General features: G+C 42.7%; 1 protein-coding gene across 1 annotated transcript in view; it reads right to left on the bottom strand.

The window, feature by feature from the left end:
• TBC1D5 (TBC1 domain family member 5) overlaps positions 1–19,009 on the bottom strand; it is a 589,141-nt gene that overhangs the window by 75,567 nt on the left and 494,565 nt on the right. The window lies entirely within an intron of this gene.

Here is a 19,009-nt window from a genome sequence, read left to right as displayed (position 1 = left end):
TGGCTCTTTTTGCATCAAGTTTCATCTTTAAAGAACTGAACCATTTAATGTCCTTTCCGAAATTACTGAAAATAAGGTTTCCTAATGGAGATAATGACACGCAGAGATTATACGCACTTACTTTTGGTTTCCATCTCCTTTCTAGTGAAGAAGAGCATGCTCATTTTACAGATACTATGTGGTTAGCTACAAAGAAGGCATTCGATACATGTTTATAGAGAAGAAGAATAAATGAAATGAAAAGAACTCATCAACTCTCGATTGAGGAGCACTCCCCTCTGGTCCCGAAGCCACTCAGCAGCCGGGTGCCTTCCACCTTCCGTGAGTGTTAGCAGAAAGTGGGGCGCGCATGATATTGAAGTCTGTTATATTTTAGTTTTGTTTGTCTTCAAGTCAAGATTTATAATTCACAAATATGACAAGTTATAATGTTGTTACCCTTTTTTCTCAACAAAAATGTACTAGTCAAATTCCCATACTGCCAGCTGTAAAATGTGAATGTTGATAAAAGTACTAAGGAACTGCTAGCGCATTATCAGGAGAATATGGTTAATGCATCTTCATTACTACTAATCACCAAAACCCACAGACGGGCCGAGGCGCTGCCATTCTTCATCTGAACAGCTCTTCAAAGGGATGAGGACTGTTTTCCTTTTTTGAACATTTTTTGTCTTTAATGATTTCCTTCCCTCATCTACTACCCATAGCTTCCAGAAGGGAAGCTTCTTTTCTTTTCGAAACAACTGTTCAAGGTGACTCTGTTTATTATCACTATAAAACTACTGTATACCACACGTTGCTAGGGAAGCCATTCTGTCCAGGCACAACGATTTCCATGCCAACGACCTGAGCAAAGTTAGCTAACTTAGATCTGAAATATGAAGAGCAGCTTTCTTCACATGAAACACTAAGCGATTTGTAACAGCTAATACTGGCAGTTATGTGTACTATTAAGTCATACATACTATTAGTGAAAATTAAAGACCACCAATGGACAGAGAGAATGGGATGGGATTAAAGATAGAGTGCAATGAGGGAATAATGTTGAAATAAACAGCAGGAGGACTGTGGAATAAATAAGAAATTGAGTATCAAATGTAAGGAGTAACCAGTGCTGTGTGATCCAAGTCTTTCATCACTGCTGTCTATTCCACATTGTTATTTAAAATAGCGCCATCTAGGAGGGGGTTTCATTTAGCCAAAGGCTGCTGAGGCAGCACACCAGAAGTGGGCTGGCTTTGACCATGGGGACTGGTTAACTTACCAGCGTACAGCTCTGAGGCCGAGGACACGCCCCATCAGCGTGCCTGGCAGAGCTCTAGCCTGGAGCCTCGGCGGCAGCCCTGCACTCTCCCCAGCCCTGACTCCTCTCCTGGCCCCACGGACTTCAGCCTCAGGGTTCTCCTCTGAGCTCCTGGGCCTCTTCTCTCTGCCTGTTTCTGTCTGTCTCTTGGGTAAAGGACCCCACACCCACCCTGGGTGACACCGCACTGAAGGGATCTAATCAGAGGCCCTTAATGGAAGTGATTCAATCAGAAGGCCCCATCTGCAACAGGCTCAGGCCCACAGGAAAGGATCAGTTCTATGGATGATCTTTTCTGGGGTGCAGCAGTCTCCCACTACCGTAGAGGGGTTGTTTTGAAATCATGTCAAGAACTTCTTTTGGTACAACCTCATTTGGCAGGTTAAAGCAGTAGCAACAGGGGCATTTCCTGAAGATCCAATCCCTTCAAACTACCTGGACTAGATTCCAACTCTGACCTGGCTTCATTGTTGGTTCCCTTTTTAAAATTTTATTCTCTTTAATCCATAATACATCTACAAATATAAATTAATTTCTACTGTCCATGAAGAGTGGTCATTAAACAGCATGTAGCCCATAATACCCTCCTCCCCATACTCTCTTGCCTGCATTTTTTTTAACAAATCGATTTTATTGAAACATTAATAAGGCATAAATCCATCCAAAGTATACATCAGTGGCATTCAGTATAACCACATACTTGTACATTCATCACTTCAATCATTTTTACAGCATTTTCATTATTCCAGTAATACAAAAAAACAAAACCCACCGACCAAACAAAACTCATCACCTCTCAATCTCCCTATGCTTCCCCTACTGCACAGAGTTGCCATTCCATTTCCGTCTCTCTAGTTTATTTGTATTTACGTTTTGTAAAAAGTCTTATATATGCAGTATCAGTCATACTTGTATTTTATATGAGGTTTCACCGTTGTACAGCCCTTGATACATTTTTTAGCTTTCCTTCTAGCTATGGCTTAGGCTTTCCTTTTGCCTTGGTTTCCTTCCTGAAACTGAAAATGATTTCCTCCTGATCTTCCTACGACCTCTTGTCCTCTGGTTTTCTCACCGGCGCTCTACTGAAAGAGCGTCTCTGGTCCCTGATGCCTTATTTGCTAGTCCTATGGCCCATTCTCATTCAACTTCTGAAACCTTTCTGAAGCTTTTAAAATCATTACTACCTCTTTGAAAATTCTCTATACCCTTTCTCTTCTGGTACATAAATCTGGGCATCATTGTGGTTTGCTTCCTTTCTATCTGTATACTTATTTTAGGTTTGATACTAAATTTCTAATATTTGCTTATTTTATTCTTTGAAATAAAAATTACACACCGATTTTTGTCAAAGAATCAATTTTCATTTTATTTTAAATTATTTTTTTCTGTATTCTAATTTATATTTTTCTTTGTTATTTCTTTCCTAGTGTTTTTCAAGATGCTTGGTTTATTCATTCAATTGTGATTTGTTCATTCACGTATTCAATCATTCTCTCTTTTTCCCAATGAAAGCATTTAAAGCTATATATATTTGCATATAACTATAACAATGGCAGCCTCCTGACCTGTGTGGTAAAACTGGCCCATGCGCAGTGCTGCTGCGTGCAGTGAGTGCCGTGCCACGCAGGGGCACCCCCGTGAAGGGGAGCTCCATGTGCAAGGAGTGCGCCCCACAAGGAGAGCCGCCCTGCGTGAAAAAAGTGCAGCTCGCCCAGGAGTGGTGCCGCACACACGGAGAGCTGATTGATGCAGCAAGATGACGTAAAAAGAGACAGATTCCTGGTGCTGCTGACAAGAATATGTCAGCTTTTGATGATGAATTAATTTCTGGCAGAATTAAGTTTTGTGTCTATAAAATAGGAGTGAATCAGTGGGGAGGTCTCCAAACTATTTTGGAAGAGGGATGGTTGAAGGAACCAAGGAAGCAAGTCCCTACGAGGCAGGGCAGCCCTGTTTGTGCGGCTTTAAAAGGTGAGCTAAGGGTTCTGGGAAGGGGATTACAAAGCCACAAGGCAGGGAGAGAAGGCCTTCCTGCAGCGTGCAGTTGTTCAGCACTGCTCCCTCCCTGGACCTACGCAGGTGGAGCTTGGAAACCATCTTCTGACACCCAGGCTTCCTGTTCTTGCATGGCTGAGAAGCAGGATTCGATGAAAGTCCATTTCCAACTCTTTATTTTCAAGTTTCTGATCTACAGTACCAAAGGACTTCACATTCCTCATACTGTCGAGATGACAGGGCCCAGAAAACATTGAACTTTAAATGTCTACACCTCATCCCATACACAAAAATTACACAATTAGATGGATGATAGCATTGTAACCAATGTTAGGATCATAAAATTATTTCTAGAAGAAACAGGAGAGCATCTTCAAGACTGCAGGAAGGGCTAGCTCCTAAGGTCTGGGCTGCTCAATCCGGAGGTCTTCAGGATTAGCTCTGGAGTAGTTTCCGGAAGATAACCTCTAACCCTTGGGAATATCCTACCTGATAAGAGTTTTTGTGTACCTGGGGCGGGTTATGCCAGATGGTATATGCTAACAATGTGATTTACGGCAAGTGCTCGTTTTGTTCACCTGGGTAACAGGTTGACCTCTGGGCATAGAGACTAAGTAGCTAAGGTCAGTCACATAGGTCCTCCAAGCTTTGGTGACTGACCTTCAGTAACAGCCTCCTCTGGACTGCTGGGAGCAGGAGCTTCCCTGGCTGCCCCACACAGCACCTGCTCCGTGCTGCCTGCAGGCCTCCCCTGCGAGCAGACAACCGGGCACTGTGCTCCCAGACTCTGCCCTTTGGACCTGCCTCCTTCTGCTGTAATAACCCTCAACTGTGCACATGAGCTTTCCTGAGTTCAGAGAGCCCTGGTAAACCACCGAACCTGCAGGCAGGGAAAGACCTTTCAGGCAGAAAACAAAAAGCAGTAGCTATGTTAAGAAAAATAAACGGATGAAAGGAACTTGATCAAAATTAAAATTTTCTGCCCACTATTAAGAAAATGAATAGGCAAGCCACACACTGGGGGTATAATAATATTTGCAATATGTATTTCTGACAAAGGCTCTTCTCCAGTTTAAGAACTCCTACAAACCAGCAATAAAAAGACAAAAAGCCTAATTTAAAAATAGGCAAAATATTTGGACACTTCACAAAAGAATATAAACAACTCACCAATAAGCTGTGAAATAGATACTTGTTCTCATTAGTTAGGAAAATGCAAATTAAACCACAATGTCAACTAGAATAGATGAAATTTAAAAAGACTGACAATAGCAAATGCTGGCAAGAACGTGAAGCAACTAAAAACCCTCAGAGTGTTGATGGGAGTAGAAAAGGTAAAATCACTTTTGAGAATAGTTGTATAGTTTCTTATAAGGTTAAACATATATCTATTATATAACCCAGCATTTCAATTCCAACATGCTTATTCAAGAAAAATAAAAATCAATAGCCACAAAAAACAACAGCAAACAGTACCAAAAACAGTAATAAAACACCTGTGGAATACTGTTCACAGGGCCTTATTCACAAAAAGACTGCAAACTTAGAAATAACCCAATATTCATCAACAAGAGAAGAGAGAAACCAGTTGAGGCCTATTCAAACAATGGAACACTACTCCACAGCCTACAGGAATGAGCCACTGAGAGCTGCATCCACATGGAAGAGTCTCAAACATGTTGAGTGAAGGAAGCCAGAGACAAAAGAGTTCATGCTATGTGGTTCTTTCTCTACGAAGCTCAAGAAAAGGCAAAACCAAGACATGGTAAGAGAAATTAGGAAGTGATTGTTTTGGAGCTGGGGAGTAGGAATTGGCTGCAAAGGGCCATGAGGGAACTATGGAGTGAAGGAAATGTTCTCTCTCTAGTTTTGGATGGTGGTTTCAAGGGCATATGCAACTATCAAAACTCAACAAACTGAACATTTAATAGTTGTGTATTATATGTAAATTATACCTATCATTTTTTTTAAAAGGAACAAGTTCTGTATACTCTGGACTAGATAGGAGATAGTGTTGTCATTTTACCTATGTTGGTTAGGAATTAACAACTCTCCTTGATATGACAGAAAGGGTACTTCAGATATCCAAGTGCTTATAACATAATCTCTTAGTTATCTGAGTAAAAATTATCATAAAATTATATTTATACAGCCATCCTCTGAAATTCTGATTAGCCAATTCACTGGTGATACAGGGAACCATCAAGTCTTTGGTTTCAAGGCTTGGGAAAATTATTAGCACATTATTTCCTTACTATATCCTAGCGATAAAAAATGCAGTCATTATGTAAGGATATATAATAAAGACTAACATTAAAAATCTTGTTAACCCTATAAATGGAAATTGCCCAGGAATTAGGAATTCAAAAACAGTTAATCTATTCAGTCTTTTCCAGGCAGTTATTGGTTACTACAAACAGCGCCCGGTACCATGCAGGCATGAGGAGGGGGCCGGTTCTGAGGCCCACACTCTGTCCTAAGGGCAGACTCAGACTTCTGTACCATAATCTAGGAAAAGAGTTCAAGTCAGAGTCCCCACCTCAGAACCAGAAGAACTAGAAAACATAGGGCAAATTAAGGAAATAACAAAGACTAGAGTGGAGATAAATGAAATAGAGAATTAACAACAACAAGAAAAACAAAACAACAGATCAACAAAACCAAAAGTTGGTTCTTTGAAAAGATCAATAAAAATTGACAAGCCTTTGGGTAGCCTGACAAAGAAAGGAGGACACACATGACTAATATCAGAAATGAAAAGGGGGACATTTTTACAGACAGCACTGAAATAAAAAGGAATGTAAGAGGATTCTATGAACAACTGTATGGCAAGAAAATAGATAACGTACATGAATTGGAAAAAATCAGAAAAAAAACACAAACTTCTTACACTGACTCAAGAAGAAAGAAGATCCCAATAAATCAATAACTACTAAAGAGGCTGTATCAGTCATCATAAACCTTTCAACAAAGAAAAGCTCAGGACCAGATGTCTTCACAGGGACATTGTATCAAACATGCCAAGAAGAATTAACACCATCCTGCTCAAATTCTTCCAAAACATTGAAGAGGAAAGAACACTCCCTAAAATATTGTGTGAGAACAATATCACCCTCGTACCAAAGCCAAATAAATAATCCACAAGAAAATAAAGGCACATAGCAATATCTCTCCTAAATATAGATGTAAAAATCCTCAACAAAATGCTAGCAAACCAAATCCAACAGCACATTAAGAGACTTATACACCATAATCAAGTGGGATGTATCCCAGGTATGCAAGGGTGTTTCAACATAATTTACCATGCTAAGAGAGAGGAAGGAAAAAAATGATCAACTCAATTGATATAATTGACAAAATCTAACACCTCTTCTTGATAAAAACACTTAGAAAACTAGGAGTAGAAGGAAACTTCCTCAATGTGATAAAGGGCACAAATGAAAAACCAACAGCTAATATCATATTTTAATAGTGAAGGAGTGGAACATCTCCCTCTAAGATCAGGAACAAGATAAAGATGCCTACTGTCACCGCTGTTATTCAACATTGTACTGGAAGTACTAGCAAGAGCAATTAGGCAAGAAAAAGAAATACAAGACATCCAAATTGGAAAGGAGGAAGTAGAACTTAGCTTATTGGCAGAAGACATGATTCTCCATACAGAAAATCTCGAAAAATACACAACAAAGCTCTTACAGCTAAGGAATGAATTCAGCAAAGTGGCACGGTACAAGAGTAATACTCCAAAAACAGTAGTGCTTCTGAACATTCAGAAGAAATCAAGAAAAAAAAATCCATTTACAATAGCAACTAAAAGTATCAAACATCTAGGAATAAATCTAACCAAGGATATAAAGGGCTTGTGCACAGAGAATTACAGAACATTGGAAGGACATTCTGTCTTTATGGAATGTAAGACTAAACACTGTTAAGATGTCAATTCAACTGAAAGCAACTTACAGATTCAATGCAGTCCCAATAAATATTCCAACAGTCTTCTTTGCGTAAAAATAAAAGCCAATCATCAAATTTATGTGGAAGGTTAAGGGGCACCAAATAGCCAAAGCCATATTAAAAAGTGAACAATGTTAGAAGACTCACACTTTCCAATCTTAAAACTAATTAGAAAGATACAGTAATCAAAAGAGCGTGGTACTGGCACAAGGGCAGACATACAAACCAGAAGAATCAGACTGAGAGTTCAGAAATCAACCCTCACATTTATGGCCAACTGTTCTTTATTAAAAATTTTATTTATTTACTTTCAAGTAATGAAAAGGAGTGAACAGAGAAAATCCAAAAACATACATAGGTCACTAGAATAATAATCCCTATTTGCATGCCTCCCTTACCATGCTACTTTCTGAAAGGTTCTTCCTTTATACTAGTTAGAAATTATGGTATTTTCAGTTTTCAGCTTCTTTTTCCACATTGAGTCAACTTAGTTTTGACAAAGGGACAAAAACCACTAAGTTGATAAAGAATAATCTCTTTAACAAATGGCACTGGAAAAACTGAATCACCATCTGGGGGCTGAGTGTGGGTCTCTGCTGCTGGTGGACTGGACACTCAGCAGTGGCTGTAGACAGGGGAAGGGACGTCCAGGTTGCTGAGCCCACGCATAACCTCCATCCCTACCACAAGGCCACTTTGTTCATGAGTTCATTGGGCAGTGAGAGGAGGGGCTGGGGAAAGAGGCTGACTACTATTCAGAGAAGGGACCATCTTATCCACTTGATTATTTTTATCTTCCTCTGCTGAAGTCACTCTCTGGTGAGCACTCACGTGGAACACAAATATTTTCACGCTTTTGCCCTCTCAGGAAACCTCTTCTCCAGACCTCTCTGTAACCAGTTTTCCAGTCGTGTTCCTTCCAAGTCCCTGACCATCCAGCCTAACCACTGGCAGCAGCCCATGAAGCGGTGTACAGATGCACCTCTGGCTGTTTCTCTTCCAAGCAAAATGAACAAGCGGGTGCCCTGCTCGAAGTTCTGCCCACTGGGAGGATTAGCTCTCACCGCTGTCCTTCAAGGAAGCCCCAGAAAGGGGCTGCAGAGCTGCAGCTGTTCGTTTTTGGATCGTACCTGCGTACGGTGCAGAACCATGTGTAAACCAGGCCTGACTTTTCTCTTCCTCAGTTAACTGATTGTAAGGAACTCCCCAAGAGGCCATAGCTGTGGGCTGGGAAAGAGAAGGTAATGAGGCAGGAGTTTTGACCATGGATTTGGGGCCACTTCCTCATGTACCTTACTTGTGCTCCTGATCGAGCTCTATCACATATATTCTGCTTCCAAGTTATGATGGAGTGCTGCTGTGCACACCCAACTTTATGGAGCTGTAACTTGGTGGCTCATGGTTAAGTGTTCAGCCTCTACTAAGGTCCAGTAGCAGGTGAAAAGCTGTTTCTCAAAAGGAGAATAGTTACCTGCAGAGGATGGCAGGGCTTTGCTCCAAAATCTAAAGGTCTGTGTTGTGATTCTCCTATAGGGGCCTGCCAAAGGCTCTAGATGGCATCTCTATTTGCCACTGACACTGCCAGCACCATTGGATCTGCTGGATCCTGTGGCCCAAGTGGCAGTGCAGCTTGCACAGCAGCCTGGAGCTGTTGTAGAGCTTCCTCTAATTCAAACCCAGCTGCTCTTCTGGCCTTGGTAAATGGGCTAGATTAGCACACCCAAATGAGAATCATACTGTCTCCAAAATCTGCAACAGTCAACTAAATGTTGTACCTCTTTCTTGGTCATCTATGGGCCAAACGCAACAGCTTATCTTTCACTTTAGAAAGGATATCTCAACGTGCCTCACACCACTGGATACCTAGAAATTTCACCAAGGTGGAAGACATCTCTATTTTTGTCTGTCTTAATGCAAATGCCTTATCAGTAACTCTAGAGCAGTTGCTATTTCTTGCTCACTAGGTCCAATCAGTATGATATCCTCAATAAAATGAACCAGTGAGAAGTCTCGTGGGAGGGAATCACTTTCCCTGAATCCTTCAAGTTCTTGAGAGTGGCACTGATCTCTAAATTCCTCTAGGTATCCGTACTGCTTTTGACTTACTATTTTGCTAGGGAGGGGTAGCTCTAGTGGCTTCTATTTGGCTCTGGCCCTCACTCCACAAGTTGAAAGGCCAACGTGGGGATTCTACCAGTTGCTAAGTATGTCTGTTTCACCTATGCATTCTGGAGCTGGGGAAATAACCACAGAATGAGTCTAGGGACCCACTGAACCCACTGTGAAATGGATCTGAGCTAAAACTCTATCCATCACCTGACCTCCATGAGCCCCTCCTCTGATGGCTGGTGGACCACAGTGATGTATTTCATCTCCTGGAATTAATGTCACTTCTGAGTGTTTCTTAGTCCCCAAAATGTATGACTTAATTTCCTTTTCCCCAACGCACAGTTACCCTGGTAAAAGGCCATAGGTCTCTTTGGGGAAGGCTGGGAGGAAGATTAGCAATATATATTTTTGGCAGTGTTACAGGGTCCTTCTCCTCACTGAAGGCACTGTGGGTCTGTAAACTGTCTCACGTCTTAAAATTGCTTAAGGTCCAAAACTCTTTCTGTCATTCAAGTTAGACTTTTGTTAGCTCGATCTTTAACTCTTCTGCTTATACAGATCAAGTATGAATTAGCAGACTGTCCATTTATTTTATTTTTTATATCCCATTAACTATTAGCCAACAACTTGGGTCTCTGTGACTCAGACTATTTTGATTATTGGATTGAGTCTGTTGTTCATTGTGGCAGTCATGCCTACCTTGTCTTTGGTGATTAAGTGCTGCCACTTGGCTTTTTTTTATTCCCTTCCCCCACAAGGCTTGCTTGCTGTCTGCTCTCTGCGTCCATTCGCTGTACATTCTTCTGTGTGTCTGTATTTATTTTTATTTATTCCCTTCCCCTTGTGGCTTGCATGTTGTTTGTTCTCTGTATTCATTTGCTGCATGTTCTTCTGTGTTTTTACTTGTCTCCTTTCTTGTTGTGTCACCTTGCTGAGTCGGCTCTCCACGGCACTTGCAGGCCAGGCAGCACTCTACGACACTTGTGGGCCGGTGGCTCTCCGCAGTGCGGGCAAGCCTGCCTTCACAAGGAGGCCCTGCGACGCGAACCCAGGGCCTCCCATATGGTAAATGGGAGCCCAGTCAATTGAGCCACAGCCGCCTCCCCTGCCACTTGGCTTTTGCCAGTCTGGGATCTGATCGTTCCCATAGTATTTAAGAATCCTAGTTCCTTGACAACAATTCCCAAGATATCTGACCTACCAAGAAAAGCAACCACAGAGCTCTTCTGGGAAGATGGGAGTTAGTCTCACAAATATATTCCTCATAGTCCTGGTGAAAGGTGTGTCCTCTGGACACTCCTTGCATAGGCTGGCAGGGCTTACATGGTAAATCCATTCCACCATTCCAATCTAAGTCTTTGGAGTCCCTCATCTACAGCACACCAGGGCAACCCTGGCATCTTGGCCTCAGGCAGTGTCAGCCATCTTTGATCTGTGTTTCGGCTAGCCACCTGAACAAACTGTTGGGGCCCTTTCTAACTCTCGAATCCAGAATCTCTGTCTAGTGGGTCCATATCAGTAAATTGAGTCTGATCCACCTTTATCTATTCTCACACATATTCTCCTGATTTCTGTCTAGATAAATTGGAAAACTGATGCAGTTCTTTTGGAGTATATTGTACTTTCTCATAGGTCCCTCTTTGTACTTTGCCTTTTGGGACTTGACTCTAGTCATAGGCCTCAAAGAAAAGAAGGGTGGTAGGGTGGGAAACCAGATGGATTAGAAGTTTCCTGCAAACCAATTACCTCGGGGTATTCTGATGCAATTTCATCTGATGAAATAGTATTAATCTCCACAGGTGGAGGTTGGATGGCAGGCTCCTTAGCAGACTGGAGGTCAGGTGGCTGCTTCCTCAGGGCAGACTGTTACAGGTTCATCTGGCAAAGGCTCTGCAGAATTTAGGGATTCAATGTCCCCACTGTCATTATCATTAAACCTTATGTCTCCATTCTATCCTCAGGATTCTATTCCTTTCCAATCAATGCCCTCACTTTAACAGCAAACACCCTGCAAATTTGAGATTTTAGTTTCTTTTGTAACTTTGCTACTCACACTATGAGACTTTGGGTCTGGTTTTCAGAGATCTCAAGTCTGCGGCTGCACAAAACAATATATTATTTCAGGGCACACAAAGAAACTTTCAGATCATTCATGTGGTGCTTAAGTTGCCAATTTGAAGTCTTGAGCTCACCCCTTTATTTTGTAACTGTATCCAGCATATTTAGGAACAACCAACCAACCTTTTAATGCCACAAAACTCTATTAAGGTGTCAAAAACAGTCTCATCCAGAGCCTTGCCTCTCATAAGCATGAAAGGAGCTATATCCAGTGGTGACAGTTTGCATATCTCTATTGCCCACTCATGCCATAGACTGTCAGTGGCCTCCTGATTATTGGAAACAGAGTCATTAGTGCCTTTGAATTTTATCAGAGTAGAGGCCAATGCAAAAATCCCAGAATGAATTTAAAAATTGCGTTTTTGAGTCTGCTTCTCAAGAACCACTTCTGGTACGAAGATGTGTTTATCATGGTTCTCAAAGGAAAGGGAACTGACAGGAGATATTTATACAGATTAGATAAATATTTACTAATCTGTAAATATTATAAGAGTTTACAGAATTGTCTCATGTGACTGTGGTGATGCATGAGTCTAAATTCTGAAGGGCAGGTGGCAGGTCAGGAACTCCAATGAAGGTCCTTGGTGAATTTCCCAGGAAAAGCTGGCTCTCTGAAGTAGAGATAAGAATTATCTCTCTGACTGCTGAAATCACTTCTTCTTTTAAGCCTTCAACTGACTGAACGAGACGTCTCTCATTACTGAAGGCAAAGTCCTCAGTTCCTAGTAGATGTAACCAGCCATATATGAAATCAACTTCAACTCACTCAAGAGTTAAGTCCACAAAATGTCTTCAAAGTAGCAATCAAGCTAGAGCTTGCTTGCCCAAGCAACTGGGCACCATTACCCAGCTGGCCACTTTGACACATGAGCCTAACCATCACAGATAGAGAGGATGTGGAGAATTAGGAACACTCATTCACATTTCTGATAGGAATGATAAAATGGTGTAGCTGATATGGAAAAGAGTTTGGCAACTCCTCAAAAAGTTAAGTATAGAAGTACCCTGTATTTTAGATATCACAAAATACTGAAAGCAGATATTTGCACACCAATGTACATAACAGTATTATTTACAATTGCCAATAATTGAATAGATATTTGCAAACCAATGTTAATAGTGGCCTTATTCACAATTGGCAAAGATGGAGGCAACCCTACTCTCCATTAACTGATGGACAGATAAACAAAATGTGGCATATACACACAATGTAATATTATCCAGATGTAAAAAGGAATGAAGTGCTGTTACATGTGACAACACAGATGAACAATGAAGACACCATTACTTACTGGTTTGAGTCTTTCGTGGACCCTAGGAAACAAAGTTCTTAAACTAATCTATTCCTGTGCATGTAAATCTATTGTATGTGGGACCTTTTGGTTAGATTCAGTTAAGGGACCTTTTGATTAGATCTCTTTAGCTAAGGGCCTTTTCATGGATTGCTGGACCCAGGGTGGGTCCTCATTTTCTCACTGGAGTCCTATATAAACAGAAGACTAAAAGCAGAGGCACTCAGGAAAAAAGCCTCCAAGAGGCAGAAGGAGAGGTCCCCGAGGCCAAAGGCTGGAGTCAGCAGAGCACAGGGGTACGGAAAGAGGCCCCAAGAGGCTAGCCCAAGAAGCAGCTGAGAGAGACAGGTGTGAGGGGAGGGGGGTAAAATGGGCAGCCCTGACACCCCACCACACGCTTGATTGCCCACAGCTGCCACCTGGTGAGACACCTCTTGAAGATGCCTTGATCTGCACATTTTTACAGCCATGGAGCATAAGCTTCTACCCTGATAGATTCCTGTTACAACAGGCAATCCATTTCTGGTATTTTGCCCTGGCAGCCTTTAGCAAACTAAAACACACAGAGTCAGAATCTAGAACCTAAGTTACCAGGGGCTAGAGTGGGGGTAGGGAATAGAGAATTGAGGATAAAAATGTACAGAGTTTCTACTTGGGACAATGGAAACGCTTTGGTATTGGATGGTAGTGATGCCAGCACAACACTGTGAATGTAATTAATAGTACTGAATTATTTATTTGAATGTGGTTAAAAGGTGACATTTTAGGGTGTGTGTGTATATATAGATATAACTGAATAAAAATTTTTAAAAATTAAAAAATAAAAACTATTGAGACACCATTAAAGGACAAAGATAAAAAACACTGCCACTCTGGGCGCACGGCGCCCTCGGCTGGAGCACAGCAGCGCTCGTCGGCTCCCACACGCGCAGTCTCCGGGCTGGCAGCCAGGGCAGCGGTGGTGGAGCGTGGGCCTGCTCTCTCAGAGCTCAGGCCATTCTACGTTTACGGGGTTTGCAGGGTGCTTCTGGGAACTGCGCTCTCTCAGGATACTCTGGCTGGAACAGGCCTTGAGAGAAGCCCTTCTGAACTAAGGCAGATCCCCATCCTCGGGTGGATGGGGAAGTGTAGCTTCCCGGCATTCTTGGATCAGAGCATCTCTCCACAGTCACAGAGGGTGGGGAGGAGCGTGGATATGCCCTCGAGTCCTGGTGCTCCTCCTTATGGTCTTTCCTTGGACACTGGACACTTGTCTCCAGGGGGGACCCTGACAAGGGGCCTTCTGCAGAGGGCCAACCTGCCAGAAGCACCCTTCTAGAGCCTCTAGCCACCGATATCCACTAGTGCATTTAAGCTCAGCTTTGACGTGCAGCAGAGGGAAGCTGCTCGGACCATGCTACCGGTCATCCGCTGAGTGGAGAGGTCAGGGAACTGAGCCTGATGTCTTCCATCTCCACCAGGGCCTAATTTAATCAAACGAGATACCTAATTTTGGTATGAAATCATTTAAGCAAGTTAAAAGACCTACAGTTGAGGAGCTTGTAAAAAGTGACTGCAATAGAAAGTGACACGTGCTCATGAGACACCACTGATGCTCAGATACCATTTATTTAATCAGTTCTAGATAGGGGAATGAATTACGGAATCCCAGAATCCCAGAAATTGTGTTGTATCATTTTAGAAACAGAAAATCCATGAAATGTTCTGGAATAAAGAAGGTATGTGATTTTATTCTTAATATAAAGAGACTGCAATCTTCATCTGTGAAATTCTCTTCTGTGACTACTCAGGCATTTCAGTAGTTGCAGATTTTTAAATAAATTAGATGGGTCTTTCTGAAGACTGGTCACAATTTAGATGTGCTTTTTTTTATAGCAACAATTTTTGGCAATTTATGGACAAAATTGGAACAAGATTTGAGCGTTAAATTGTCATTTCTGAGCTCAAAAGTTGAATGAATAAGAAAATGCCAATTCCTGTTTTTAAAAAGAAATTTGCAAGCAAGTGAAATCAGAACACAGTGAATATTACCCATGCACGTAATGGAAAATCTATCACTAAAATACCTAGGCCCTTGCTTTTAAAGACTTAATTACAGCAATCCATGGTAAAGCAGAGAAGAGAAATCAGGCTTCTTGATTTCTAGAGATATTCTTATCCACGAAATCACATGCTCTCTTTGCACCCCCGTCCCTTACTTGCGTAAACAACACAAATAGAAACCCACCGCCATCGATGCAGGCGGTGTGCGCCCTGCCTTCCAGGATCTGCCCGTCTCTCGCCTAACACCTCTAGCTCCCACCTTCTCATCACTTCCGGGGTCCTCCTGGAGTACATATATCCCGCTGGCTCGTCCCCCATTCCTCCTGCTCCACAGCGAGAGCCCCAGTGCACCAGCCCTTCAGGAGCCTCCTAAGCGCTCAGGACACGGCGGCCAGGCTGGGACACGGCCCCGCTGGAGAGCAGCCCTGGGCCTGTGCGGCAGCTAGGGCCCTCGCCAGCGGCTGCATGGCCACAGCGGCTTTGGATCACAGGTACAGCAGTGGCGCAGCAGGCAACCCCCCAGGGAGCACCAGGGTAGTTTAAGGACAGCAGGTAGTGCTGGAAGCACTCTGTGTAGATTGCTACGTGTGTCTCAATTGGAACTCCCTCAGTTGTACCTTCACTAATGATGGCTGTGCTTGTGTTTTATTTTTTTCTTGTGTGTTTATAATTTGCTAATATGAAAGGCGAAGATGTTATTACTTCAGTTTCCATTTTTGACTCAAGGCTGACTTTGACTAGTCTCCTAAATGCTTATCTGCTGTTTAAATTCTTCTTCCATCCATAGCCTGCTACATTTAGGCACTCTTCTAGGTGCTGGGGTGTCAGAGTTAATAAGCCAAACACGGATGTGGCATTTTAGTGCAAGAAACAGACAACAAAAAATAAACTTACAAAGCTAAAAAACACAATTTTAGGTAGTGGGAATTGCTGTAACAAAACCAAACCCGAAGCACAGTGAAGGGACAGAGTATAAAAAGATTTACTGCGATCCAAGAGTGATCTCCCATGATGGCATCTGAACAGAGTGGGCGACGGGGCTCTGGGGGAGGAACACTTGCGGTAGAGGGAGAGGCGAGTGCAGGGCTCTGGAAGCGGGGAGCGCCATGTGGGCTGAGGAGCGCGAGCGGGCCTGTGGCCAGCGCCGAGGAGTCACCCGGAGAGTGGTGGCAGCAAGTGAGACTTGAGGAAGTGGGAGGCAGCTCGTGTGGCGCCTGCCTTGCAGATCACTGAAAAGGCTGTGGACTTGATCTTAAGCATTTGGGGAAGTCAGTGGAGGGTCTGAGAAGTGAGTGACACCATCTGAACTATGCAGTGAGGGGGAGGAGAGGAAGCAGGGACCCACTGGAAGACTACCATGGTGAGAGGGGCGGTGGCAGCGACCTGGCACCAGTGGGACAGAGAGGAACAAGGGAATTGTTTCACGCTATCTTTTCAAGATTTACTGATGGGCTTGTGTGATGTCAAAGAACTAACCAAGGAGAATTCTGAGGTTTTAGACATGATACGCTGGTAGTGCTATTTACTGAGTTGGAGAAATGGCAGCAGAATAACAGGTTTATGGATATGGAGGTAGAATTAATAATTCATTCCTTGTGATCTATTAACTTGAATTAAAAAAAATTCAGTTTGGGAAGTATTAAATTTGAGATGCATATGGGACATCCGAGAGGATGGATATACTGAGCAAGAAGTGGGATTTGTGACACTGGAATTCAAGGGAAAAGATCAAAGAGCAGATGTAAATCTAGGACCCTTCAGCTATAGGTGGCACTTAAAGCCAGCAGCCTGGCTGAGCAGCGGTAGGGAATGAGTTCGGGAAGCAAAGGAGCCTGGAGGACGCGCCAACATGCAGAACAGAGGTGCCCCCAGCAGAAGCGTGGCATGCGAGGGAGCGACCCCTGAAACGGGATCTTGCACTTCTTACTGGATTACTAAGTTTTTTACACATTAATGAAATTATACTTTGTCCGTCTCATCTACTGCAAATAGTTTCCCAATTTTCTACTTGCTTTCTGATTCAGTTTATGTTGTTTTTGACATATCTAATTAAAAGTATTTGTTGTGTACTAATATCTACCAGTCTTTTAAAAAGACTTCAGGTAACTAGAGGTCAAATAAGGACTTGTATATTATTTCTCAGTTGGTCTGTCTGTGTGTCCTTTGATTCACTTGGAACTTATTTCTGTGTGTGATAAGGTTGTAAGTTGATGCCTTTTCAACAACTTGCCAATTGTCCCAACACTGTTCATGAACTCTCCCTGTCTTCATTGGTCTGTGATGCCCTCTCCATCCAACACTATTGCAATTTCAAGCTTTGACACTCTAAGAGAGATGATGAAAAACCTTTCTTCCAATCAACAAAATAATACTTTGTATAAGAATCTCAATTTGCTTACAGGAGAATATGTAAAACAGAATCAACATTCTGCAGAAGGAAAATTCCAGGAAAAGTAGCCAAACAGAAGATAAAAACATGAAGGGGAGAAATAAAGAGATACAGTCAATTTGCTTTTTTAAAAAGCAAAACCAACCCAAAAACAGTGCCTGCTGAATAGGTGCATGCATACAGTGCATATTTACGGAGGGCCCTCCCTCTGGGGGGCGCTGTCCTAGGGGCACCGCTGTCCAGAGCAGGGAGAGGAAGTGGTGAGGAGGAGGAAGCGCCTGCCCGCCCTGGGGAAGGGGAGCCGGGCACACAGAGTGCTGTTTCAGTTAGGGATGACTGCCAGGAAGAAAGTACGACTGCGCGACGTGACCGGGGCGGAGCCGGGCAGGGAGGGCAGGAGGGCGCTCTGAGGTGGCGGCAGGCTGGGTCCTGCGTAATGACCAGGCTGGGAATTCGGGGTTGAGGTGTCTCGGGAGGAGGGAGAAGCCAAGTGCAAAGGCCCAAGGCCCCAGGCAAGATCAAGGAAGAGGAGGGCAGGTGTGGCAGCAGCAGGGAGTGGAGGACAGAAGAGAGGGGAAGAAGGGAAGGTCCAGGGCTGAGGACCGCACAGGCAGAAGACAGGAGCACACCAGCTACGACAGGAGGCCCTGCGCAGAGGTGGGATACCCGCTGGAAATCGAGATCTTTCTTGCTTTTGTGTGAAAAATAATCTGGTGGTGGGGGGACATGGGGAGAGAAGGAAGGAGTCCAGCTAGAAAGGTCTTGTATAAAGAAAGAACCTAAAATACCTTGTTCTTTGAGGCCATTATGAATTTTGTTAAAACCTATAAAAATGTGTGATGCAAAGTATAAACTATAGACCTTGTTAGTAGCAGTGCTTCAAATGAGTTCATCAAGTGTAACAAATGTACCACACTAATGAAAGATGCTGTTAATAGGGGAAAATGTGGGAAGGGGAGGGGGTGGGGCATATGGGAATCCCACATATTTTTGATGTGTCATTTATGGAACCTAAAGCCTCTTTAAAAATAAAATAAAATTAAAAAAAAATTTTTTTAAAAACTTCACAAAAGAACAAGAAACAAAATGCTTGACACAATGGGGAGGAGATACAAATGACTAGACCAAAATTCCTGATGGCAAGAATTTTTGTGTGGTTTGTTCACTGGGTATCTCCAGTGCCTAAAAAAATGCACTCAACAAACATTTGCTGAATTAAATGAAAGAAGTGACTATGGGGAATAGCCCTTTATCTGTGAGGTACGAATGAGATAAAATGAACAAAGAGCTTCAGTGGAGTCCCACGGGCTAGTGGACTGGTGTTATAATTACCCAGTATATCAAAATGTGGGACGGACAGACTCCAATGAAGGATGGGCAATTTTATAATGTTAGGCTAAATGAGTATTCAAAATCCAAGCTTAAATTTAGCCCCTTCCTTGTAATTTTTTCCCACCCCTTAGACTGCGACTTCTTACGCGGCAGAAACGATGCCTTGCTTTCAGTTCACCAGGCAAAAGTGAGCATGCGTACAGAGGTGCCCCATAAATGTGTATTTAGGCTGTTGGAGTCTTACTGAAGAAAAGCACATAAGCAAAATGATTGAGGACGAAAAGTCGGCCAATTTGGCAGCATTTATCATTACTAACATTTTAGTCTTCCAGAGTAAACTTTGAAATTATATTCTAATTTAAGAAGGTTCTGGTGTGACAAGTTAACTCTTGAGACATCTGTGTTCAGTATTATGAAAGAACACAACTGTTCATCAACCCTTTATGCCAATGATAATTTCTTTTACAAGTAGGA

This window comes from Dasypus novemcinctus, chromosome 31 (assembly GCF_030445035.2).
Source record: "Dasypus novemcinctus isolate mDasNov1 chromosome 31, mDasNov1.1.hap2, whole genome shotgun sequence".
Classification (NCBI taxonomy): domain Eukaryota; kingdom Metazoa; phylum Chordata; class Mammalia; order Cingulata; family Dasypodidae; genus Dasypus; species Dasypus novemcinctus.
This window is presented reverse-complemented; position numbering and strand designations above follow the sequence as displayed.